This window comes from Cornus florida, unplaced genomic scaffold (genome assembly GCF_030987335.1).
Source record: "Cornus florida cultivar Cherokee Brave unplaced genomic scaffold, ASM3098733v1 CherokeeBrave_3.0.0_Hap2_Chr01, whole genome shotgun sequence".
Classification (NCBI taxonomy): Eukaryota; Viridiplantae; Streptophyta; class Magnoliopsida; order Cornales; family Cornaceae; genus Cornus; species Cornus florida.
The window spans coordinates 25,551,222-25,577,629 of record NW_026775571.1 but is presented as its reverse complement, the minus strand read 5'-3'; the positions used below and the strand labels follow the sequence as shown (position 1 = coordinate 25,577,629).

General features: G+C 35.0%; 1 pseudogene; it reads left to right on the top strand.

The window, feature by feature from the left end:
• Positions 1 to 10,935: 10,935 nt before the first annotated feature.
• LOC132293882 (calcium-dependent protein kinase 29-like) lies at positions 10,936 to 24,393 on the top strand (annotated as a pseudogene).
• Positions 24,394 to 26,408: the final 2,015 nt, after the last annotated feature.

Sequence of the window (26,408 nt, the reverse complement as noted above, 5' to 3'; positions counted from 1 at the left end):
CACAACCGAGAAGGATTGGTCACGCAAGTTAAATGACACTTTGTGGGCTTACCAGATGGCATATAAGACTCCCATTGCCATGTATCCTTATAGACTTATTTATGGAAAGCCCTGCCATCTTCCGGTTGAGCTAGAACATAAAGCCATGTGGGCAATTAGAAAGCTCAATCTTGACTTTGACAAAGCCGAAGAGAACTGATTACTCCAATTAAATGAGTTGGAAGAGTTGAGACACAATGCCTATGATAATGCCAAACTCTACAAAGAGAGAACTAAAGCTTTTCATGACAAACACATTATGAAGAAATCTTTTGAGCCTGGTCAAAAAACTTGGCTTTTCAACTCTAGGTTAAAACTCTTTCCAGGAAAGTTGCGAACTAAATGGGAAGGTCCATATGAGATCATCTCTATTGCACCGCATGGGGCAGTTGAAATTCAAAGTTTAAAGAATGGCAACACATTCAAAGTGAATGGGTAAAGGTTGAAACCCTACATTGAGGGACAAGTTTTTTAACGACATATGGAAGTTGCCCATTTGGTGGATCCAATCTATGAAGAGATATAGTGATACATTCATTGGTCCCAAGAGAAAGTTCAATTTCCTACATATTATTGCATGTTCAATCGATCTCAAAGAAGTTCGATCGATCAAACAGTCATCTCTGCATCCAATCCCCTCTCTGTCCCATCGTGCGGAAATTTTCTGCATATTTCAGCTCTCTGTGTATCGTTTGAACTTCATTCTCGATGGATCTGAAAACTCCTAGATCAATTCGGTTTTTCTTGGATCGATCGAAGTTCTATACTTAGAAAAAATTTTGAAGCTCTGAAATATCACCTCTCTGTGCTCGATCGAACATGTTTGCAGGTTTTCACCAGTTAGATCGATCGAGATTTGATCGATCTATGCTCGATCAATCAGAATGTTTTTTTAGCTAGCTAGAGACATTAAGCTTAGCAATCATTGTGCATATTTTCTTGCATTTTTGTTTCATTGTATATACTTCTAAAAAAAAAAAAAGAGAGTTTTTATTTTCATTTTTCATTATTTTGTTCTTGCATCTTTCTTACTTTTTGTTTTTCATTTCTTGGATTGTACTTATTCTTTCATTACATTTTGACTTCTTTATTTTTCTTTTTACATTTTGTTCATGCATTTTATTCTTTGTTTTTCTTGCATTTTGTATATATTTGCTTTCATAAAAAGAAAAATATAAAAACTTTTCACCATTGTGCTCTTATGTGTAGTCATGCTACTTTCATATTTTCTATTGGGCTTGATTTTATATTTCTCTTTTATGTTGTGTTATATTGCCTTAAGATGCATGACTTGATTATTCTTATCCCATTCGATATTTAATGTGAGTTTGCTAGTGTGGTCATTCAAGTAGGTTGTTGATTCCACGTTTGGGGGAAACGTCTTTCGAATTGGATCACTACCAGGCATCGTATCTATCCACCACGGTACATTCTTTTCATCTTTTCCATTATTCTTATTGCACATTGAGGACAATGTGTGGTTTAAGTTAGGGGGTAAGGGTCTTTGGCTACATTCTATTTAAGTTGAGTTTTAATTGTATGGTTAAAAGATCAATGTTTACGATGATTTTGATCTTTTGAGATCTATATTGCTTAAAATTTAAAAATTGCTTGACTTGAGAGTCCAATACTCCTTGTAAGCTTTGTGGATGTTATTTAGGAGTAAATTTTTTTCGAATGATTGATATCTTGCTTGCACTTGTGGTCCACATCATCCTGATTTTGTGATTGTTTTAAGATTCACTCTAGGACTCTACACTAGCACAGGCGCACACTAGCATTCATTTGTGGGGTACATGCTTTGTTGACTATTGAATTGGTTATATCCCAATTAGGCTAGTAGTGCATTGAAAGCTTTCATTCTTGATAAAGGTGAATAACAACCTCTTTTCACTAAGTAGCCGGGATTCTAGCCTCATCAAGCACTGAATTCTCGCGCTGAAAGGTGGAGGGCCCAAACTCTAGGTTAATAATTGAACTTGCTAAAAAAAAAAAAAAAAAATTCAAAAGTAATAAAAAAAGTGAGAACTTCTCCCAAAAGGTGAGAAGTGGGAAATGATTAGATGGAGGTTGTTTTGATTTGTAGCCTAATTGATTTGAGCTTGTAAGTCCTTAGGGGTGTTTGAACACCAAATGCCCTAAAGACGTTTGGTTTGGGAGTCATTGACCTAATGCTCAACCTCATGGATCGTTAAAAAGCTTAATAGATCAATACATTGCACTATGCTTCCATCTTTGATCCTTAGGATTAGAGGGAAAAAAAAAATGATGTGATATAACCATTCCATTACATGCCCATATAACCATTCCATAAATTCTTTACCATTGTCACTATAGGAAATCAAGTGTATAATTGTGTCAATGTGATTTCTAAGACAAGATAAACAAATCAACATAATTATATATTCAAATGATAATCACATGCATCAATTCAATGTAAAATACATCAATTCAATGTAACCACTTCTAATTTATGAAACTGAATATATACAATCACAATCCCTAAATTGAAATACAATTTAACAAAGGTTTACTTAGTTTAGGTTACATCAACTCCCTAGAAAGGAAGTTAGCCCCTTATAGATATGGTAGCAAGAGAAGAAATTCCCTCTTTCCCCCATTGTTGCAAAACTCAGCATAAGAACCCTAAGGAAATCCTCTCCCTCACAATTTATTTTTCAAAAACCAAAACTAACTGACTTGATTCAAGCCGTTGCCCCTTCTTTATCCTTAGATGAGTTTTAAAATAAAAAAACTCGTTCAAATTCAAATTTCCACTCAAGATAGAACAAAATTGGACTTATTCAAAATGGGGGCCTGTAGCCTTTCGTTCAGATGCGAATCATGGCGTCCAGACACGAGGCCCTGATAGTTGGCATTCGGACGCCAGTTCCTGTGTCCAGATGACAAGCACACTACTTGGCTTCTTTTTTTCTTCTACAGTGTTGGATTGCTTGTTTAGACCATTTCTTTTTTAAACCACTTGATGTTTAGGCCCAATATGGTTTGTGCTCTTAAAACCTTATTTTTATTCCTTTTTTGCAATTAGACCTACAAAAATACAAAAACATAAAAATAAAGTTAATCTATATATGCAGATCAAATAATAGGCTTAACTAATGCAATTAAGGGCGCTTAAATATGCAATATTTGACGCTTATCAGTAGCCATATTTTGATTACATTATATTTTTCCTTAATGGTTGAAAGCAAGTGGTTTAATGCATGAGCTTAGTGGTTATTCATATGCCCTAAAACTTCTCTCCTTATCTCTAAACCTTGTTTACTTTAGCATTAATTTCAATTGCATGTATCCAAATAGTTTAATCAATCAACCAAACTTTTTTTCAATCTCACGTCCATTAATGTCGAGTTATATTCCATCCCATAATCCTTGAGGATGATCCCTTCTCACTTTATACTCATGTATAAGTGTTTTATGGATTTTATAAATATAAAAGTTAATATCCACTTGCACTCTTAATTCTAAATATTTAAACACATTTTTGTGCACACTCTAGGAACGCATCAGGTCTACGTAGTATGATGTTGTGAAATGAGTACCCAAATAGGGTGGTGAGCGTTATATTGCTAGTGGCAGTGGTTGGATTGCCTATTGACAACCGGTGTTAAAGGCACTACGGTTGTGAGCTGACTTTCTTTTGTGGGTTTCGTGAAGTGTCTTTCGGGGAAGATGAATGCTTGTGGATCTTCTTCTTAAGAAGGGTAGATTTAAAGGAAAAAATATTTTTAAGGAGGGTTGATTGTAATGTCCCGAATTTTTTTGGATTTTTTCAAAAAAATTTCTTATTTATTTTTCATGCCTCGTTTTGCATGCTACGTAGGCACTGAGGGCCATTTAGGTCATTTCTTGAACCAAAAGTTTTACAAATGCATTCTTATTTATTTTAAGTCAATTGGAGGCATCGGCATTATTTTTAGGATTTTTCAGAAGTCGAGACAATTTTCGAGCTCGGGAACTTATCCTAGTTTTCTCATTTTAAGTGAAAGGCATTGCGGTCATTCCACACACATATGCATATGAACATATGTAGACATTAAGGTAGATATGTTAGGGATAAGCTTGGTATTGCAATGGAAGGATAAGGGCAAAATGGTAACTTGCCAAAAAGTTAGTAACCATCAAATGTTGGCACATGGCATGCTTTGGATCATGGAATGAGATGCAGGACCAAGCCAACCTCTTCAGCCTTTTTATTTTTCGTCCATTCTTCTTCTCTCTCTATATTCTCTCTCTCTCTCTCTCTATATATATATATATATATATATATATATATATATATATATATTCATGTATACATATATCTTTTATGTTCAAGCTTGGATTTGAGGAGTTTAGGGTAGGATTTTGAGGATGACCAAGAAGGGAGTTTTGTTCCACTTGGCAAGAACTTCATTTTAAGACCATTGATGCTAGGGCTTTGTGAATTTCAAAAATGGGGGCTACCTAAGCGCTTGTTTAGTTGCACACTTTTGAGGTAGGGGTTTCCTAATGCTTTAAATTTTGCCTTTGATTGAGCAAGTGTGTTATAAATTCTCTTACTTTCATTCTTGGATGTGAAAATGTGAATTAAAATGACTAAATGTTTATATTATGAAAGCATGCTAGTCTATGGTGCAAGAATGTGTTTATTTTCATTCTAAAGATGTGTATAACATGGCTTTGGTGCAAATTTGCTTAAATGATGAATATAACATGGTTGTGATGATATGAGATTTATGATGAGCATGCTTGAAATTGATGTATAAATAATGCTATACTTGCGTTCATTTTCTTGAGAACGCTATGTGTGTGCCATAGTAATCATACAAATGAGATTGAAATGAATTTAATGAAAATGATCATATGGATGGCATGGTGGGTAAATTGAATAAGAAAGACATTTGAACCATTTTAGAATGGTGGGAAAGTTGAAAGAGATTGACAAGTTAACTATCTTAGAATGGGCCGGAAAGAGGAAGTTAGAAATTGACTGGGTATCGCGAGTCTAGCGCTAACTTGGTCTAGAGGGAGTGCGGTCCAGTATAGGATGTGTAACGCTTACAGTAGGCCCTAAATGGTTATCATATTGAGGCTAGAGATAGTATCAATTTTAGCTTGGTAAAGTCAGTTAGCGCATGTGGGGATTGGGGTCGGTTTGAGACCAAGCTGGGGAATGGTTATGCATTTCATTGCACGTTCATTCATAGTGTACGAAAATCATATTTGTGCCATTGATTGGATTGAAATGTGGTTTGAATTCCATGAAATTGCTTAAGTATGATCCCAGTTTCTCCTAATCCCCAATGTGTGATGTGTGGCTCAAGGGGAACCACAGTTGACACCTTAGGCATCTTCTACTGAGCCTCCGTGCTTACTTATTCCATTAACATTTTTTAGGTCACGGCAAGGACGTGTTTAATGACGAGTCTTCATAAGTGTAGTTGATGCTGTTAGAATCATCTTTTGTATATATGTATAACCAATGTTAGGGTTAACAACCATTTTTGTATAAGGTTTTTAATTAGGTTATTTTCATATAAAGAAATGTACTTGAGACCATAAATGTCATTTATTTTGTAACAATTATTACAATTACGGATGTAAATGGATGATTATTTTGCATATGACCAAATGATAAATTAATGAAGTTAATTTGCTATCTCAGTGTATGATGATTTATGACATTTGGATTATTTTTAAATTCGCATTTGTGAGTTGGGACAGGTATTTTGAGGCCTAATCGACCATAGTTGTGACAACCCTGGATTTTTCAACCTAGTGTGTCCTGTGATGACCTGAACTGGATCCAAGATGAAGAAGCTAGAAACAAGACAATGGTCTCCCAAAGCACAACACACCTCTAAGACCCTAAGATGACCTTCCATGAGGTCACGGAACCCAAAGGGATAAGTGCGGAAGCAGGAGATCGGAAAGATAACAATTAAGCCCCAGGGGCAAAACAGTCATTTTCAAATTGAAATGAGTAACCCCGTGTACACCATTGGATAGAAAATGAAAAATTAACAAAGATGGACTCAAGAATCACATGATTCGGAATCTGAATGGCAAAGATATCAAGTTCTTAAGTCGAAGGAAGGGAAACCATATCCCAGTTCGAACCAAAAACAGATACTACCTTACTAAAAATTGAATATCTTGAGCTACAAATGAAATCTGAAGCTCTAATTGGTACCATTGGAAAGCTTATTTCGACGCGGTCAGTTTAGACTAAAGAACGGACTAATTCAGAGTTGAAACGAGTGAGATATGATGATCCGAAGTTGGAGGTGTAGGGTCCTAAAGCAAAGCAGGCGCCCGCCCAGAACCCGCGGGCGCACGCCCAAATGGGCAGAACCTTGGGAAAGGTGCTGGGCAGCCCAGAAGCAATGCGGGCACCCACCCAGAACCCGCGGGCACCCGCCCAAATGGGCAGACCCATGGGAAAATTACAAAAAAGAGTAAAAAAATACAAAAAAAATGGATTTGCAACGCGGTTTACGAGGTCAAGATGACATTTTTCGGAAAAATACAAAAAAAAAACTCCCCCTAAAATCACATTTTCTAAGTGACAAAGTCAATAACGGGATTTATTTCTTGAAGGAAATCCCCAAAATGCCCTTAAGCTAGAATTTTCAGCAAAAAGGTGAAATGAGTCCATAAGAGGCTCAAAACACAAACGAAAGGATTTTTCTGGGAAATAATCATGCACGTAGACATAACTTACCTATCAGGACGCGCTACAATGGTCCATGACTTAAAAATACCACCGATGCAAAATCCGACCCCCCAACGGTCGAAGAGGCAAAAATGAACTAGAAATGGGAAATTTAAAAAATAAAATTAACAAATGATTTCAAATTACCATTTGGCCCTTGGCCACACTTCATACATAATTAATGAGGCCCTATGAAAGAATAAAAATGGAATTCCCACACCCGATGCAACTATGGTGAGACAATGACTTGTGATTTTTCAATATTTTCATAATATTTCGTGAAGTCAAGAATTACATAAAATGCAATATAAATGTCATTGGCCTCCGGCCTCATCTCATACATGGAAAATATATTGAAAAGAGTGTACTTATGTACACTTTACATATATGGAATCAAAGAGTACAAGTTTTGACATATGAGCTACTAATAGCATTTCATGCTAACATTTTCATGAAAATGAAACTTCGAGTCTACGAAACTTCCATAGCATAGTGTGCATCCCAAATCAAGATCTCTGTACCTAAAAAATGTCCCCACAACGTGGGTGAGTAATATAAAGCTACTCGTAGGAGATGAGCATGCATCGACCTAGTATTTTACAATTTTATCACCTTAAGGTGAAGCATGTTAAAGAGGTTCATGCCACCTAACATCTATGTCGAAATGAGACTCAGGGATTATCCTAAGCTACTCATGCAATTTAAAGTGAATAACGACATACAAGTATACATACTCAAGTATATTAAGCAATGTTGAAACATGTTATACAACATACAAGCATACATTTCTAAGTATACTAAACCATATTAAGACAAGTCACACAATATCTAAGCATATTACTCAAGTATACATTTTATATGGAAATCTCGTAAATCAAGTATACGAACACAAGTATACTAAGCTAAACAAAATGCACATAAAACAAGTATACATGACACAAGTATACTAAATGAAAGTTAAACTCAAGGAGCAAGTATACAAGTTCAAGTATACTAAATAAGATTCAAATATCCAAAGCAAGCATCAATTCTCAAGCTACAAGTAATCCATGATTAACAACTTGAAATTAAATGCGAAATCAAATATTAGAAAAACTAGGATATGTGGTCGCTAGACCAAGCAGGTATTTTCGGGTAATTACGACCCATAAGGTACCACCTAGTGCGCACTTATGACTTAGAGGACACTTGTCCACGTACTAGAGCCAAACCCTAGTCATCACATAAATTATGTTCGCACAAGCTTTCCAAAATTAATTAGTTCAAAACTTATACAAAATCAAATGCAAGTTACCACATTCCATGCACAAATAAGGTTGAATCCACACAATTGATGTCATAGAATTCAAGTCTAAATAGCATATGGCATGTCATGTCCTCAATATGCAATTTATACACAAAATAAGAATATTTTACAATAATTGAGCCACATTACCCTCCTTAGCCACAAGTCCTAAATAGGCTACAATTTAGTATCAAGTTTTCAAGGTAAACTATTGTAATATTCTAACAAGTTATATACCTACACAAGATATATTTAAGCAAGCTATTCAAGACAATGATATAACCTATCATGCTAAGTCAAATTACCATCTTTAGAGATTACGAGTACTAATTCTACAAGAAATTAGTAGCATGCTCACAAGGTAATTAAACATATTCCATTTCAAGGGATTATCAACCTAATCATGAAAAGTCTCTAGATTTCAAGTCAATTCCAACTAGGTTCAAATTAATATATGTTAAAAGTCATAACATGGTCTTCACATACATTATACCCAAAAGCAATTTAAGCGACTACAACACTTAAAACAAAATTAATTAAGCTAATTAATTAATTTTTCTCTAGATTTTTAAACATATCCAAATGCCCTAAATTTAACATATGTTAAGGAACTCACCAAGGCCTACTTTAATATCACATTACAAGTTGATTTCATGTTTGTTACAACTATGTGAATTAATCTTTCATAAAAGATAAATATTAAATAAGTTTTGCAATTCTTATTCAAATGCACCAAATTTAATATATCTTAACAAGTATACCAAGGCCTAAATTACTAGCATGCCACAATTTAATTCTAAGCAACATTTATCCATGTGAATTAAATCTTAATCATAGAAAATAATTAAATTAAATTCTAAAACTTGAACAAAGGCATGCTTATAAGTTGTATATGCTTATATAACAATCAATACAACATTAATATAAACCTAAGACATCCCCAACCTCATTTTGAGATGAAATCTCAAATCCCCACTGAATTGAAATGGCTCCGAATCCGACGAAACTCCTAGATTATGTCGGTGACAACACGGTGAACATAACCCCCAAGGAAGCCCTATCAAAATCACAACTTGACTTCAAACCCAAACTCGAAAAATAGCCAAAACGGAATTCCAATCAGTTGGAATCGAAGGCCTCGTCAAGGTGAACAATAAAGCCAAAGGAATCACCACTTTTTAACAAAGAAAAGGAGCCCGAAAGAAGAGAGAGAAGATGGCAGCCATGGGAGGGAGCTTGGCCAGTCATGGGAGAGAGAGAAGAAAGCTTGACTTTTTCGCTAGGTCCGGAAAAGTGAAATTTGAGCAGACGCACTCAAACGGCAAAACTTCGTGAACGAAAAAGAACCAAAATGAAAAAAAATGAACAACGGAAGAAACAGCATCAAAAACCGAGTTCCGAGCAGAGAGATATGCCTCAAACAAATTTGGTAGCAACCGGGGCCGAAAACCCGAAAACTGTAGGGTTCGACCGCAAGAATATTCTAAGAGTACACGACTCGACGAAATGTGAAAATGACTCCCGTACGAGGATTCAAGCCCCCAAGAAGACACTTAGCAATTAACTATCATTAATTGCACAAAGGCCTCTACACAAAAGGATAACTACGCAACTGACCCAGAATGAAAATATCTTCCAAAAGATATTTTCTTAAAAACTCCTGAAATAAAATATCTCCAAAAGATATTTACGAAAAATTCCCCAAGAAATAAAAATATTTCTGAAGAATTTTGCATCCATGCCCCTATGGACACTGGGAGTAACCAGAGTACTTTTCTGCAAAAGTAAAGATACGTATTTCGTGAAAATCACTAAGGATGAAGATACGTGAAGTCAAAAACCATCCCCAACACAAGGAGTGAGGTTATGCCAACAAAGTGACAAATAGGTTCAAAGACAAAATAGAGAAAAGACAAAACAGGGAAAATGACGAAAAGTGAATAGTGTCGAAAAATAAAAAATGTAGAAATGACTCGGTCCTTAAAGGAAGTTATCAATACAAAGGAAAGAGTCTCAGAAACCATTTCCGAGCACTCGCGATAACACTAAGCGACGAGAAACTGAACTCAAAAAAGAAATTTCAATGAAAAAAATTCATTCGTAAAATTCTGAGGAAAAAAGGAAAGGAAGAAAATGACCGGGTCATTACAACAGTACAACCCATGATTCAGTACCAAGCCATGGGAGTAAGAATGAAAAATTATAAATTTCAATTTTGGGCCAAAACACTGTTCACCAGCAAGTTTCAAGCTGGCTACCAGTTGGCGCTTATCATGCCGCGTGCAAGGGTGCTCATATGCGCGCGCAGGGGCTGTCCAAGGTGCTGGACAACCGGAAGCCCTAGCTACGGTTGTTGCTTCTATACTTAGACAATTTTTGCCTTTTTCCCCTCCATTTTCAAAATCGAATTTTGTTAAATCATATCTTACTCGTTTCAAACCTGATTAGACTCATTCCTGAGTCGAAGTTGCACACTTTTAAACCCTCTTTCATACGGTATGGGTTTCGTCCTATAATTTGGACATGAAATGATCATTTTACCCTTAACAAATATAAAGCTCCGGAATGAACCCGAACTTAGAGTAAAGTCATTCATGTAGTCCAAAATGGCTATAAATGACCAATGTGACCTCGTTGTGACTCATATTGCGTATTTGGAGGTGAAATGACCATTTTATCCTTGGGTGTTCCAGGGCGGGTTAGGGCTTGGAAGATTCAAAATTATATGTAACGATCCAAATTTCGAAGATCCGGATCGTTAATTGAGTCCTATAAATATTTTTACAAAACTCTATTCTTGTGAAAAAACAATTTTTTACTCCATATTATTGAAAATATGGACCCAAAACTACATGTTAGTGCAATTTTTCATTTATAAACTTGAATTGGGGTCATGATTTATGAACAATATTTACATAATGTGAATTGTTTTTGTATTTTAGGGTCTTAGTTAAATCAACTTCTTCTTTGTCTTCTTCTTCTTTTTTTCTTTTTTTTTTTTTTTTGTGTCACAAATTAACTTTCGATTGAGTTCGTGCACTATTTTTCGTGCCCAAATTGTGTTAATTGAAAGTAAATCTCATGACAACTATCATAGGATCAACCACTTAATAGCATTGCTCAAAACCAAAAACTGCCAATAAAATCAAACAGCACGGTTACCTGAAACTGAAAATTGCGGCTCAAAGTTAATACTACCTACCACAAGCCAAAGCCAGTTCCGAATCCCGAAACCGACCTTCTCTTCCTCTCTCAGAAAAGTGCATGGGTTGCTTGCACCATTAGGGAAAAAAAACTGTACGTCTTGCAAAAAGTGAAGAACGATGTTCTGACAATCCAAAGAGCTAAAGCAAGGCACCTTAAAAAGTTGAAGTATCCCTTCTCCGAAACAAATCGAAACCCAACACGGAAAACTCTCTCAATAGATCACAATCTCCCTCCCTCTTTCTCTCTCTCTCTCAAATTCTGAATGGGGCTCTGTTTCACAAAATCGCGGGAAATCCAAATCTTATCCTCCTCCTCCCCACACAACTCTCCTCCCCGTGCCGTGAAATCGAAACCCACACCACAACCAAAACTCCCAGACTCAGTCCCTTTTTATAAGTGGACTTTGCCTAAAACTGATACATTTTCACAGATTTGACCAATTCTGGGCAAACCCTTTATTGATTTAACCAGACTCTATGATCTTGACAGAGAATTGGGGAGGGGTAGGTTTGGGATAACTTATCTCTGTACAGAGAAGTCCACAGGGTTGAAGTATGCGTGTAAGACCATTTCAAAGCGCAAATTAATGAATCAGATGAGGATTGAGAATGTAAGGAGGGAGATTTTGATACTACAGCATTTGTCCGGGCAGCCTAATATTGTGGAATTCAAGGGTGCTTATGAGGACGGGTATAATATACATGTAGTGATGGAGCTGTGTTATGGGGGTGAGCTTTTGGATCGAATTGTCGCCAAAGGGAGTTATTCCGAGAGAGACGCGGCGAGGATTGGCCGTCAGATTGTGAATGTGGTTCATGTGTGTCATTTTATGGGGGTGATGCACAGGGATTTGAAGCCTGAGAACTTCTTGCTGGTGAGTAGCGACGAGGACGCTCCGCTCAAGATCACGGATTTTGGGATCTCTACTTTCATAGTGGAAGGTCAGTTGCAATTTTTGCTTTCGAGTACTTCAAAATTATTGAGTAATGATTTTGTTCAAATATGATTATTAATTGTAAAAAATTTAACTACTTATTCGGCCTTCTTGGTTTTATATTATTTTGAAAATTTGTAGTTTATAGAGTGAAATTTTAATTTCAGAAGAGACTAAGCTGAATGCATGCCCAATTGTGATTTCAGTACATTAAGATGGTTTGTAATAATATAAAATGATTAGCATTCTCCAAGTACTAATTGTTAGATGTATTGTAATACAAGCAGTGATATTATTGTATATGGTCAAAACACCAATTGTCAACAGTAATGTTTTTTCAATTATTTTGAACAAACATATCTATTATTGAAGTGTTGTACCTTCACGTTTATTCCTAAAATTGAAAAGTTGTACATATTTTTGAATAGTAACGTTTACTACTGAAATACATATATGTTCAATGGTGACTTTTTAATTCAAATTGGAAACTGTTCAGCTCGCGAAAAAGTGCTAGGTTCCGCTTTCGGAATGTGGGGAATGGTGGATGATAGAATAGGGGTTGTGGGTGTTGGGAAACGTGCAAGTTTTAAAAAAAACTTTTGAAGGATTTTTATATATAGATCTTGATTCATCAAATAGAGACAAGTTTTATGCAAAAATAAAAGATGATATATAATTCAATTAACAATTTGAATACTTACATCAAAGGTTTGAGTAAACCTTTTAATCTTTTCTCTAAAGTGAATGTTCTCACTTATTTTAGATCCCATAGTAAGATCCTTTCTCCTTCTTCTTGATGATAATCTTCCCTTTAGGAATCACCAATATGCCTTGATGAATGACCTTGGAATCAAGGCTTGTGGTAGCCTCATTTAGAAGAGAAAGCAAATCCTAAAAACTAGAGAGAGAAAATATATTCCTTTTTCTTGTTCTAAAAGTCACACCCTAAAATATACATGGACCCATGTATATATAGGCAAAATAAAGATAAGAAAAGGAAATAATAAATTCTTCTCCATCTCTAATTCAAATTTCTCAATTCTAATATGACTCCAATATCAACTTGGGCTATGGGTGAGAATCCTTTGGGCTTACTATTTTCTTGGCTACTATAAATTAATAATTGGTTCGGTTCGTTAAACCATGAACCCAATTCAATTAATTCATAAATTAATTTCTACTCCACTAAAAGAAATTAATTGCACTCCAATTAAATAGTAAATAACTTTTATGTCAATGTTTCACTTTAACCCCTTTATGCATAATTATTTATCGGATAATTAAAGCCATCAATTCGACAACATAATTAATATAATTATTTTGTTACTTTTGATTATTTCTGGCTCGATCACAATAAAATATTTGTTTGACAAAAATAATAATTTACTAAATAAATATATATAGAAAATATTTTGTCTAAAACATACGAAGGCCTTCGAATTTAATTTGTGATCAACCATAATTAAAACAAAATAAGTACAAATAGCACTGATGCAAATATTGAGAATATAAATCTCTAACTATTAATTACATAACTACCCAAAGTGCCGATCTAAGGATCCCGAGGTATCCGCCGAACAAATCAAAGTAATTATTAATTAATAAAAGAGTCTATACTTCTCTCATACTTGAGAGTCAAAAGTCATGACTGTGATAGAGAGCAATTGCATACAACAGCTCTCACAATATATCTCAATCTATCGTGGACTCGGTTCAAGTTTTAACTAATTAAATGTCCATCCATAATTACCGACTTTGAACCATTTATGATTACTAATTTATAACTTAGTATTAATTGCCGTTATATACATATATAAATATATCTTGTAATCAAGTGGACACAATCAATTCCATAATGAATCGAAAAATAATACATTCTATTCACCAATTGTATAATGCCATAATAATAATATTCAGTTAAGGAACCATGACTTTTACAATCCAAATAAGAATTTGCTATGCTAGGGCACACATATCCCAACAGTGGGCATGCCATAAACTGCTATTGTTTCAAAGTGAATATCCGAACAATAATCCAGTTGGAGATTTGTAAGGATCAGACGATTGTACGAAGATTTGGAATGACCACATTTGAAGGGTCTTTTTTTGCCTTTGAACAAGGATTTCGGGACTATTCTATAGCTAATGGAAATGAAGACTGTATTGAAGGTGCAAGATTGGAAATTAAAGTAATTGAAGTGCAAGACTAGAAATTAAAAGATATGGAAATGCAGTGCTCGGCCGGAAGTAACAAAAGGAATGCTGGACTTAACTCAAGCGTTATGAGAATTCATCGCTGGAATGAATGCTATATGGAATAGCAAAGTTCTGGACTCAACTTAAAAAGATATGTAAATTCATTGCTGGAATGAGAAATACATGAACTAGCAAAGTGCTAGGTTTAGACTTGATGTAAATTCATTATTGAAATGAGAGATACATGAGATAGGAAAGATGCTTGTGTGTGTTGAGAAAGCAGGGCTTTGAGCAGTGTTGAGTAGGCTTTGCAAACTAGCCCTAAGTGCTCTATTTAAAGAGTTTTTCCATGTATGCAGCAATTTGGTGTGGCAGCTTCCACCTGCTTAGCCCAGACTGCCAAGTGTCCCATAATCCTTTGGCGGTTGAAACCACCTTCTTCCATCTTGTTCTTCCTCTTCCTTTCTTCTGAGCATAATTTTCAGACACGTTCTTTATGATTTCAAGTTTGTGTATACTTTTGAAATTAACTCTCCACTTGTCTTATTTACAAATTGACATATGCCCCCGTCTTGTTTGGTCTTCTTTATCTGCCATAGACTTCTTCCTCTATTTCAGACACGATTTTGTTAACTTCAGCTTTGTCTTGCATGATTTCTGACAACTTCCCTTAGTTAGTGGTAGTTACCTTATAAGGTACCACCAATTTCAACTGACCTATTTGCATTGAGCCAAGTAACCTACGATCTTTAGTAGTCCCTTCCTTCTATAGAATCCTTCTCTCCCTATAATTCCATATATACATGCATATATGTAGAAGTTATTCTGAGACCCACGTTTCCCTTAAACCTTAGTAACTTCCTTTAACTGAACTTCCCAATTTTAGTCTTACATGACGTCGTGGCATCCTGAATTTCAGCGTCTTTATCATCGTGGGTTGGTATCCTTAATTCCTGTAACTTCCCTTCTTGAGACTTTCCTTTTGGGTCTGGAGTTCATGGTGTCATGGCTTCCTTTAGAATTTCAACAACTCCTTTATTCATCATGGGCTATATTATAGTACACACACACACACACACACACATATATATATCTAGAAATATATATTTATCATTTTGAACCATTACCCTACTTCCCTTTTTAATAGCCACATCATTTGACTTAGCGAGAAGTAGTTGTTGAAGCCTCCTAGAATTTAGGATAAATCCAGCACCACGTCTTGCTTGGTCAACTCTGGCCTTATTGTAATTGAAAACCTTCCTTAATACCAACTCTTTAAAAGAATTAATCTACCGTGGTTAGTACCGTGGTAAGCTCAGTAGAACTCACCATGTGTTAACAAACAATTGGTTGAATGAGCCTTAACTTGAATAATTGTATGAGGTTGCATTTATGGTAGCGACTCCATGCCACATTTCTATCCTTTTAGGACATTGTATATATTTATTTAAAGTTGGTAAGTCCTAACAGGACTTCCCACTTTCCTTTTAATCAATAATTCCACGTGGTGGAATTTAACTAGACCAATCATTCTTAGTTTCCATATGAAACCACGTAGTTTTAATTTTATAAAGGAAATTCTATCAGGGTTGAGATCTGGCGTGGCAAATCCCATTGTAACTCGCCACATACCTCTTCCTTATTGGTGACTCTTATCAATAATTCCACATCACACCTTCCTCTTTTGGATAATTTAAAGCATTAATCCAATGTGGCAAGCTTATTAAAACTTACCACATATCGCCTTTCCATTGGGCCAAAAATAATGGGATAAACATATGCCCCCTAAATTCCATGCCTTGTGGAGCAGTATGATGAAAAGGCATGGGATTTTGATTTTCAAACAATTGACATCAATTTTTGGAAACTCGAAGTAATAATTAGAGGTAATAAAATCTTCTGTATATTACGCAGCTGGCTCCTCGATTTCCTCCATGCCGATCTTTCCTGCCGCCAATTTCAAAAAGTATTCTGTATCCCAATAGAAGTCTTATCCATTTATGGCTCTAAACCATCCAACTTCCAAAACCTTACTATTACACTTTTTTGAATTTTGAAACTTCCAACTACCAACCCTCAAAAGCCATATCTTCTTTCATTGCTTCTATATATATGTGTATATATGTCTTCTGTCCTTATCAACCCACTCACAAATATTCCACCGACGAAAAACTTCTCCCCTTCCTTTCTCTTCTTTCTTCTTTCAAACAAAACCCTAAAGAAGAAAACCCTAATTTGTGAAGAAAATGATCCATGGCACCTGTTAAAGAAAAGAAACCGTGCAAGCAAACCACTAGCTCTTCTCTTCCTGCCCCATCTGTTCAACCTAAAGTCAAGATCCAAAGTCATAGCCACCATGTTCAAGTACTTCTGAAATCTTTAAACTCTACTAGACTTCATCTCGAACCTCTGGTTTTCTTTGAAGATTCTTCAGTTGGACTTGGGTCAGCCGTCTCTGATGTGGCTCCTTCTAAGTTAGCAGCGTTCTACCCTTCCAGTAGGTCTTCTCTCCCATTTGATTCAGAGTTCCCTCTTATTTCGAAGAAGGGAAAGAAAGTAAGACCCTCTTTCAGCATTAAAAACTGGCCAACCTACCGTTCATCTTGGTCTTCTTGGGTGAGCCATCTTTCCAAAGATGAAAAGATTTCTTCACAATAGAAAAGACAAGGCATCTTTGACATTATTCAGATTAGCAAGGCTTCCATTACACTTGATCCAAACCTCCTTTTTCCAGCCCTCTTCTTCTGGTCTTCAACCACCAATGCTCTTCACCTTAAATGTAGAATGATGTCTCCCACTTTGATAGACATTTTTTGTATTACTGGCCTCAAGCCTCATAGAGATGATGTGAGTGCCACTCTCTTCATTGATCAATTCCTTTTCCCTACCAAAATCACTGGTAGTAAGAAATTTATCTCTTCCTATCTTCCTTTCATCAAGCACTGCAAAAAAAACTGGACCAATTCAAGAAGATGAACACATTTCTTTCCTGATCTGTTGGCTTTATGGCCATTTGTTATGTGTTCCATCCGGCCAAGTCACAAAGGACTTCGTTCAAGTAGCAATCTCCTTAGCCAAAATTGGAGATTTGGCACTGGCTCCCCTTGTGCTTTCTCATTTGTACAGAGGTATAAATGACCTCCTTGCTTCAAAATTTTCAAGGTTCCAAGGCCCCTTCTGGTTATTTCAGATGTGGCTTAAGGTGTATTTCCAAGATAGAACTTCATCCCTTGCCATTCAGACTGGAAAATCTCTTCTGTGCTATCCTTTGGCAATGGTAGATCCTTTCCCTTGCAGCTTTGTTGAAAACTTTGAATATTTCTACAATCAATGCGAGATTGGTGATGATAAGTTCTTTGATCCGTTTACTTCCCTTGGTCGCATGCCATCATGGTTAGTTCCATCTCCAGGAGTGTACCAAAAAACATTTTGAGGAGTGGAAAAATATATAGGCCAGCTTCCTTCTTGCCTGTGATCTTCATTACAGCACTACCCAGCCCACTTTAAGGAATAACTTATGTCGCGTGGAGTTCTACAATCCAGCCCAACTGGCAAGGCAAATGGGTTTCACTCAACTCATTCCTTTGCCACCTTACAAATCTTATAGCAAATTCTTTGATCAACGGGTGTGGCTTACAGATGCTAAGCAATTTGCAGCAATTGACCAGGCTTATGCAGCGGAAAGGGTAGCTTTCAACTTTCAAGGCCATACTAGCAAGCCTCGATCTACCAATGAATTTGATGTATGGTGGACAACTTATATCTCTTCTACTCAAACAAAGAATTATAAGGCTGTTTGTGACATGCCTGATCAACCCATGTCTCGGAGTCGAGGGATATCACACCTATGCTTGTATGTTTGGAGTAGCCACCTAACATTGTATTGCGGTGTGCTAGGTCACCTAAGGCTGTTTGAGGAGAAGTGAGAGTGTTTGGTCATTTAGACATTTATGAGGTCTAAACGTGGGCCCTAAATGTATTTGACTTCCGTCTAGTCTTCGTGATCCAAATTATTGGATTTTGGGTTTGATTATGTATGGGAAAGGTGTTAGAGTCACACACCCGTGGCACGCATGGTTACCTATTTTTTCATGTAGCAAGTGTAAATTCAAATGTTTTATGAAAACATGAGATGTAGTGTCTAGGCATACATGCATGTGTGAACTTGAGAGCATTTAATCATAAAAAAGATGTGTTTTGACTTGAAAAGAGTTACTAGAATGCGAACATAAGTGTTCATTGAAAGTTGATTTGAAAAGAGCATGAAATTATTTGAAAATAAAAATTAAAGAGTTTAGGAAGGTTTAACTTGAAATTGATTTTAAAAAAAAAGGAACTTCAGAGTTCTTAAGAATTGTTTGAAAAAAGGAAGTTGGCAAATGAGCCTTAAAAAGTGCTTTTGACTTTGAAAATTGAGTTGAAATTAAAATTGAAGAAATCTTGAAAGAATAAGTTGATTTGAAAGTGTATTCACTTTGGAAAGCATGTTTGATGTGAAAAGAGGGTTTTGAAAAGAGAGTTGTTATGAAAATATTTGACTTGAGTTTGTGAGGTTTTTAGACTATGTTACATAAAGTTTTTCAAAAGTAGCGAAAAACCTGTGTCGGACACACATGGGTAGGAGATATGTGTTTGACATTTTGGTTGGACATGTGCTGTTGTGAGATTTATATGTACCACTCGCAAGTGCATGAATCTTTGCAGATATGGCTTACTTGTAAGGGTGTCGTACCCAAGAGACTTGTGTAAAATAAGTTTGTCAACAGATTTCTTGAATTCCAAATTAACTTAAAAGTAGGACAATCAAATTGTGATGATTTATTCTAAATTAACTAAGTAGAAATAAAATGAGAATAATAATTGAATAGGATGTAGAAAATAGAGGGAGAGAACTAGGAGAATGACTTCACCACTAACGTCGCAGCACCAGTTAATTGCATCAATTTACTGGAGATATATCATATAACATGCATAGGGAATTAATCATGGTTACAAGCACATATTAATTCAACTAAAAAATAATATAATTTAAAGCTAAGCATGGACTATCTTCGATTGGTATAAATCATCTACCTAACTACTTTGCTTTAGGGTGTATCATAGTTTATTTTTTCTAGGCATAATTCATCAAATCTCTAACATTATATTTAAAGAAATACTATTGTGTAATCATCTCATTCACAACTACAAGAAGTGAATGAGTTGTGTTCAATTACAAGATTCAAATATATAAGACAAGAAAGAAAAATATTTGTAATTGAATTAAAACTTTAAAACCGATTCTTATTGAAAATTCAATTAAAAACCCTATAGATTATACAATCACGCATGATAATAATTGTTCTCTAATAAATAAATACAATCAAATCAGTGGTGCTAAGCTAGGGCTACATCACAACCCTAGCAAAGCGTTTAGCTAAGCATGAATGGAGTGGAACTCTTTATTGTTGAGGAAGACATCTTCACTGCCATGGATTGATCCCTTCTTGCTTCTGAATGCTTCTCTTCTGATCTTAGTCTCAAGCTCCTATGTATAATGATCTAATGATGTAGAGAACTCCTTTTAAATAAAAGAAGATCAGCCCTATAGTTCCCTTTTTCATATAGAAGACATATATGGAAATTTTGCCAATCAAGGATTCCAAAATTCGTACAGACTTCCAGCCCAATTTTGGCAAGGTAAACAGTTGTTTTATGGAATCCTTGTGAAATATAAAATTATAGCTCTTCGAATTTCCTTTCAATCATCGCGAGAATTTAGCTGTTTTGACACTCAAGGAGAGAGACACTGATAGATTACCAAAACAGGTTCAAGTTACCAACTTTGGCGAAAGTTTCCTTTTTGGAGAAGGATTTTTCCTTTTCTTCTTCTTTCCGTTCTCATCAACTTGTGGCTTCTTTTGGACTTGTGGCTTCTTTTGGATCTTCAACATTACTCGGTCCCACGGAATGTCATCTTTTAAAGCTCAAAATCACTGGTCTTGACTGATTTTACAATTAAAGCTCTGAAATAAATAAAAACAATAAAACAAAGTAAAATCACAAGTAAACTCTATTAATAGAATAAAACATGCAAGTAAAGGGGCTGAAATGTATAACATTTAGTGCCTAACATGCACCTAAAAAACATATTCAATAATTCAATTTTATTATACTATTATTTCAAAATGAGTGAAAGGCCTATATTAAATGCAATATTACATAATAAAATTATTTTACCCTAGATAATAAACTAAAAATAGTAAATAAATTGAATATACAGTACCGTCCATGTGTCCTTTTGTTTGGAAATTTGACATGTCGGATAGGTTTTAGATCTACGGGTGTGTTTACTCATGTTGGTGTATTCAGTCTAACTATGGTAAACCTAATTAGCATGGTGAGAATTGAAGATAGGTCTAACTATTGTAAACCTGATTGGTGAAATACTTGAGGATGACCCAAAGGGGCCATGTTAGATGATGTGTACTGAATGGGCTTCGATTACTTTGAATGATGCACCTTAGGTTCTAGGTGAACTAGTGTTTCGACTTGATGACCTACCTTAACCCTAGGTTCAAAGACTTATAAACACTGGCCCAAAAGAAACCCTGTTGAAGAAGAAATTTTTAACTAATTGTAATGGACTATAATTCAATGCATATGCATACTCCTGTGTCTGCAATTCATATCATTTTTGCTGCATTGTTTGCCACGCCATGAAAAATATGGTAAACAAGGCATCAATTTCTTTAAGTTTTTTATCATGATACTAAACCATGAATTATTCTCCAGGGAAAATCGTTACGGAAGGTGTTGGAACTGCATACTATGTGGCCCCGGAGGTGTTGTATCAGAATTATGGAAAGGAGATTGATGTATGGAGTGCCAGAGTCATTTTATACTTTCTTTTAAGTGGAGTGCCTCCATTCTGGGCTGGTAATGAAAATTTACATTACTATTTCAGTTACTATGATACACAGATTTGATGATATTATAAGTTTATTTATCTATTAACTGATATGATTGAAAGATGAACTAGTCTGTTTGATGTCCATCTATGATTTCATTTGCTGGTGTTATTTTATACACATGTTTTATTAATATGTAAACAGTATCATGTTGTTGTACATAACTTATAAGTTCTCTCTCTCTCTCTCTCTCTCTGTTTTTTTTTTTTCTTTCTTAAACCTAAGTTCTCTTATGTTGAATGAGTGAATTATGTCATGTCAGAGACTGAGGATAGCATATATGAAGCAATTATAGAAGCCGACATTGACTTTGAGAGCTCACCATGGCCTTCTATATCTGCCGCTGCAAAGGATCTCATCCAGAAAATGTTAACAACGGATCCCAAAAAACGGATTACGGCTGTCCAAGCCCTTGGTTAGTAGACATAGTAAAAGGTTCAATATTAATTTATTATTATTGTTATTATTTTTATTTTTATTAATCCCTGCCACAGACAGTTATGCCTCTTGGGTAGGTCTTAGCAAACTGCCTATTCTTATTAATAGATCTTGACATTCAAATGTATCATCAACGGAAGAACTTTTTCAGGCATCAGGTGATATATATCACTTGTACAATGGCTTATCTAAGAGGATGGTATAGGGTTCCATACGACATATTAATTGGATTTGTCATTGTTGGGGAACATGATTTCCAGTTAGCAACTACTTGAACCATAAATAATTATTTTACATTGATCATGACGTATGAACCAGAACATCCATGGCTTAAAAAAGATGATGAAGCATCAGACAAGCCTATTGATAGTGGTGTTCTAATCAGGATGAAGCAATTAATAAACACTTACCCGAATGTTTTCAAATTAGTCGGAAGTTAAAAATGTTCAAAGACTAACATGGCGTAGTTTTATTTATTTATTTATTTTGTTGTCTAGATGATGTGTTGAATTATTATTATTATTATTTTTGAAAGGTAATGTGTTGAATTATTGCAATTATATATTCTTATGTATGCTGGATGTCCCCTTTAATTGAAATCTGCCCTTACCAAAACCATGCCTTTGGTGTAAATTCCTAATAAGAGATCGAAACTAATGATGACCTCTATTTGCATAGGGGAAAAAAAAAAAGGAACAAAAGACGACAAGTTTTGTTTTTTTGTGTGCTTGTGCTAGTTTCCATGATAATTTCATAGACCCAGTTACCTGAATGTCAAGCAGAAATGTGAAGCCAATACCAAGTTTTTAGGATAGGATTTTCTTTTTCTTCTTGTTGCTACTGTTGTTGAGCCATAATTTTTCTATTAAAGTTCGTAGTTCAGATGGTCTACGTAATTGATTTAGTTAATCTAAAACATGTGTGATTTGGCTCCATTTGTTTGGATATAAAATGTTTTTCAGAAAATGTTTTTTTATTTTTCGGTGTTTGGTTGTCGTAAAATATTTACGGAGAAAAAAAATATTATAAACTAACAATAATAACTTATCAATTAATTTTCAGCAAATTATTTTACACGTCCCGATGGATGGACTCGACCCTAACCTCAACCTAGACCTTTGCCAAGCACCGAAAATGTAAAAATAAAAAAAAAATTATTTTATTTAAAAAAAGAAAATCTATTCCGAGAAAAATATTTTACCTCCAAACAAACGGAGCCAATCTCAACACACTTATGCTACAGTATCTTGTTATTGTTAGTATGTTTTCTTTCTTTTTTCCTTTTATCTGTGTGTGTTAGAGGTATGGTGGCTCAGAGAAATGAAAGCTCATCCATTCCTTTTTTATTGATTGCTTTCCTAATGACTGGATTGTGGATCGTTTGAAGGTCATTGCAGAAGATCTTTCAGAAGAAAAAATCAAGGGCTTGAAACAATTGTTTGTGAACATGGACACTGATAGAAGTGGTACAATCTCATCTGAAGATCTCAAAACTGGATTATCTAGGCTGGGATCCAAACATACTGAAGCAGAAATACAACAGCTGATGGAGGCTGTAAGGCCTTTAAAAATATCTCATCATATATATATCCTTTTGTTTGGTTTATTAAACAAAAATAAATCACAAACAATGCATTCTAATTTTAATCAACATTGTAAACTAATTTACTAGTTCAAATAAAGATCCTCAAGTGAACCCGCAAATTAATTTGATTACACTGATGTACGTTATTCCTCTGGCCAGGCTAATGTTGACAAGAGTGGGACTCCTGATTGCGTAGAATTCATTACAGCCATGATGCACCGTCACAGACTTGACAAAGAAGAGAATTTGTACAATGCTTTTCAGTATTTTGATTAAGATTCAAGTGGGTTAGTATCCTATATTATCTCTCTTTTCATAGGCCTTCGATTTTGTTTTGCAGTCTGATAGGAGTTCATCATATAGGAGAAAATGAAGTGCTATAGGAGATCCTCCAAATGGGTTTAATATTATAGATTGGCAAAGTTAGTTTTCAGCACACTTTGATGTTGAACTTTGAATCAATATATTATTAAGGATTGAGCAGACATTTGGCTTGTTTGACTTGTAATCGTTTGATTTATATTCACCAGGTTTATTACAAGAGACGAACTGAGAGAAGCCATGATACAATATGGGATGGGGGATGAACCTACTATAGATGAAGTCATTAATGATGTGGATACTGATAAAGTAATCTTATCTTGAATTATAATTATATTTCTGTGATATTTATTTAATTAATTAAATTTTTTTTAAGTGGCCATGAAGCTCTATAACGATTTTTTCCATTATGCAGGATGGGAGAATAAATTATGAAGATTTTGTAGCCATGATGAGGAAGGGAACGTTCAATACTGGTGTGCCACAATGGCATAAATAGTTGGTTGAACGATATGGGTTTCAAAGTTGCTTTCAAGTTGATTTATATCATATCATGTCCATTTCTCTTCTGCAGTTATGATGTATGTGTCGTTCATAGTGAAAAATAAACCATTTATGTGCTGTTTTTGAGGTTTATAAACTGCCTTTACTCAAAGACAGTGGGCTTAGCAACAATATATCTCTGACCATAAGAAATTTTACAAAATTTAAATAGGTTTGACAAGGGATTAATTGAATGTCTTTGATTCAGGATTTTTCTTCAATGAAATTTTAGCTGCAAAACAAAATACTGATTCTCACTAAGAAAGTGGATGATGAGAAAATGTGTGCTAATTGCTTCAAGTAGTTGAGATTGTGAGATATAATTTTTGCAATTGGCAAATTTTGATGTCAAAACAAGTCTGATCGAGTTGTATTTTAAAGTTCAAAATTCAGAGATCGTGATCGGATGCGGAATTGGAAGGTTATTCAAGTTTGATAATCTTTGATCTACAAAAAAGGAAAGAACAACACTTAAGGAAGATGAGTTTTGAGGTTAGGACACTTTCCATAGTTGGTATAGGTTTTGAAACTTACCAAAACAGTATTTTTCCAAGTGTCTGGCCTTCATTATTCAAGACTGCCCACCTTGAACCAGTTCAAGCTTTTTGGAATCGGTTCAAGAATCATTTGATTCCCTTCGATTTTTCACTGGTCATCTTAAACCGGTTCAAGGTCTTCACCAGGATTTGTAAACTTAGTTTCCTGTTTTGATTATTCTTCCTATTTTGTTTAGAATACTACCAAAAGTCCTATGCACGAAAATTACCTTTTCCAATTCATGTCCAGGTCTTTGAAAATTCTATATAAACCTTGATTTACATCTAAGTTAATACGGGTTTTGCACTACAACTTTAGAATTCTTAAAAGTCTATTAGAGAGATATTTTTGCAGAAAATCAAAGTTGATTTTTCTGTCATTCTTTCTAGAACACACACATACACATGAGAGTGAGTTTAGAGTGTTGTTCAAATTCTGATCGTGATCAAAGTCTTGCATTTACAACGATCAGAAAAAGCAGATCTACTTCTTCTACATCAAATTTAGATCTTGAAGAACAGAGGTGAAGCGATCACACTTTGAAAGAGTCAAAGCATTCAAAGAATGTTGTTTGATCTACCAGTAATCCTTTTACAGAGATCAAGAGTAAGCCTAAGGTCAAGTGCTATTGGACGGGACGTCGTAAAGCCAGAAGATTATCAGCAATTGGTGTTTGGTAGAACGATAGGATGTGAGCCTAAGTCAAAGTCTATTGTACTTTGTTTCAAACATAGTGGATCGGTTTACTTTGGACTGCACAGTCCACGAGGTTTTTCTCGCGCAAACAGTTGGTCTATTTTACCAATTGGGGTTTCCTCGTTAAAAATCCTGATGTCATCTCTAACTCTATTACTTCACTTTATTTTATCTTGCATGAAATTAATTAATTAATTGTTAAAATAAGTAAAGTTAGAAAGACATAAATCTATTTTTAAAATACAAAACTTTCTACGTAAGTAATCTTCCACTACAGCAACTCACAAATTGGTATTAGAGCCAATCTCTACATAGTGAGTTAATCCTTGTGGAAAGTTTTGATTGTTTTTCATAAATTAGTTTCATCATGTCTTATGCGTTGAAAGAAGGTGGATTTAATTAACGTGGTCCTTTATTTGAACGAAACAATTACAATTTTTGGAAATCTAAGATAAGAGCTTATTTGCAAAATTCAGGAGGTAGAGTTTAGGCTGTAGTTGAATCAGGTTATACACCACTTACAGAAGAAAAACTGTGGATGGTTAAGTAACTCAAGTTTTGAAAGATGTTTTTACCTTTACTACTGTTGAAACTGAGAGTAATGATGCTAATGGAAAAGTTTTGTATGCAATTATAAATTCTATTGTTCCATCTGAATATGCTAGAATTTCTGATTGTAAAACTGCTAAAGATGTTTGGGATATTTTGCAGGTTACTCATGAAGGGACTTCTAAAGTGAAGTTGTCAAAAATCCAAATACTTTCTCATAACTTTGGGAACATTTTGATGAAAGAAGATAAATCATTTTCTGATTTTTATTCTAATCTTCTTGAAATTATTTCTGAACTACGTCACTTAGATAAAAAAGTTAGTGATGAGAAAATCTATGAGAAAATCTTAAGGTCTTTACCTAAAAGATTTCAAATACGAGTAGAAACTATCACTGAACATTGGGATTT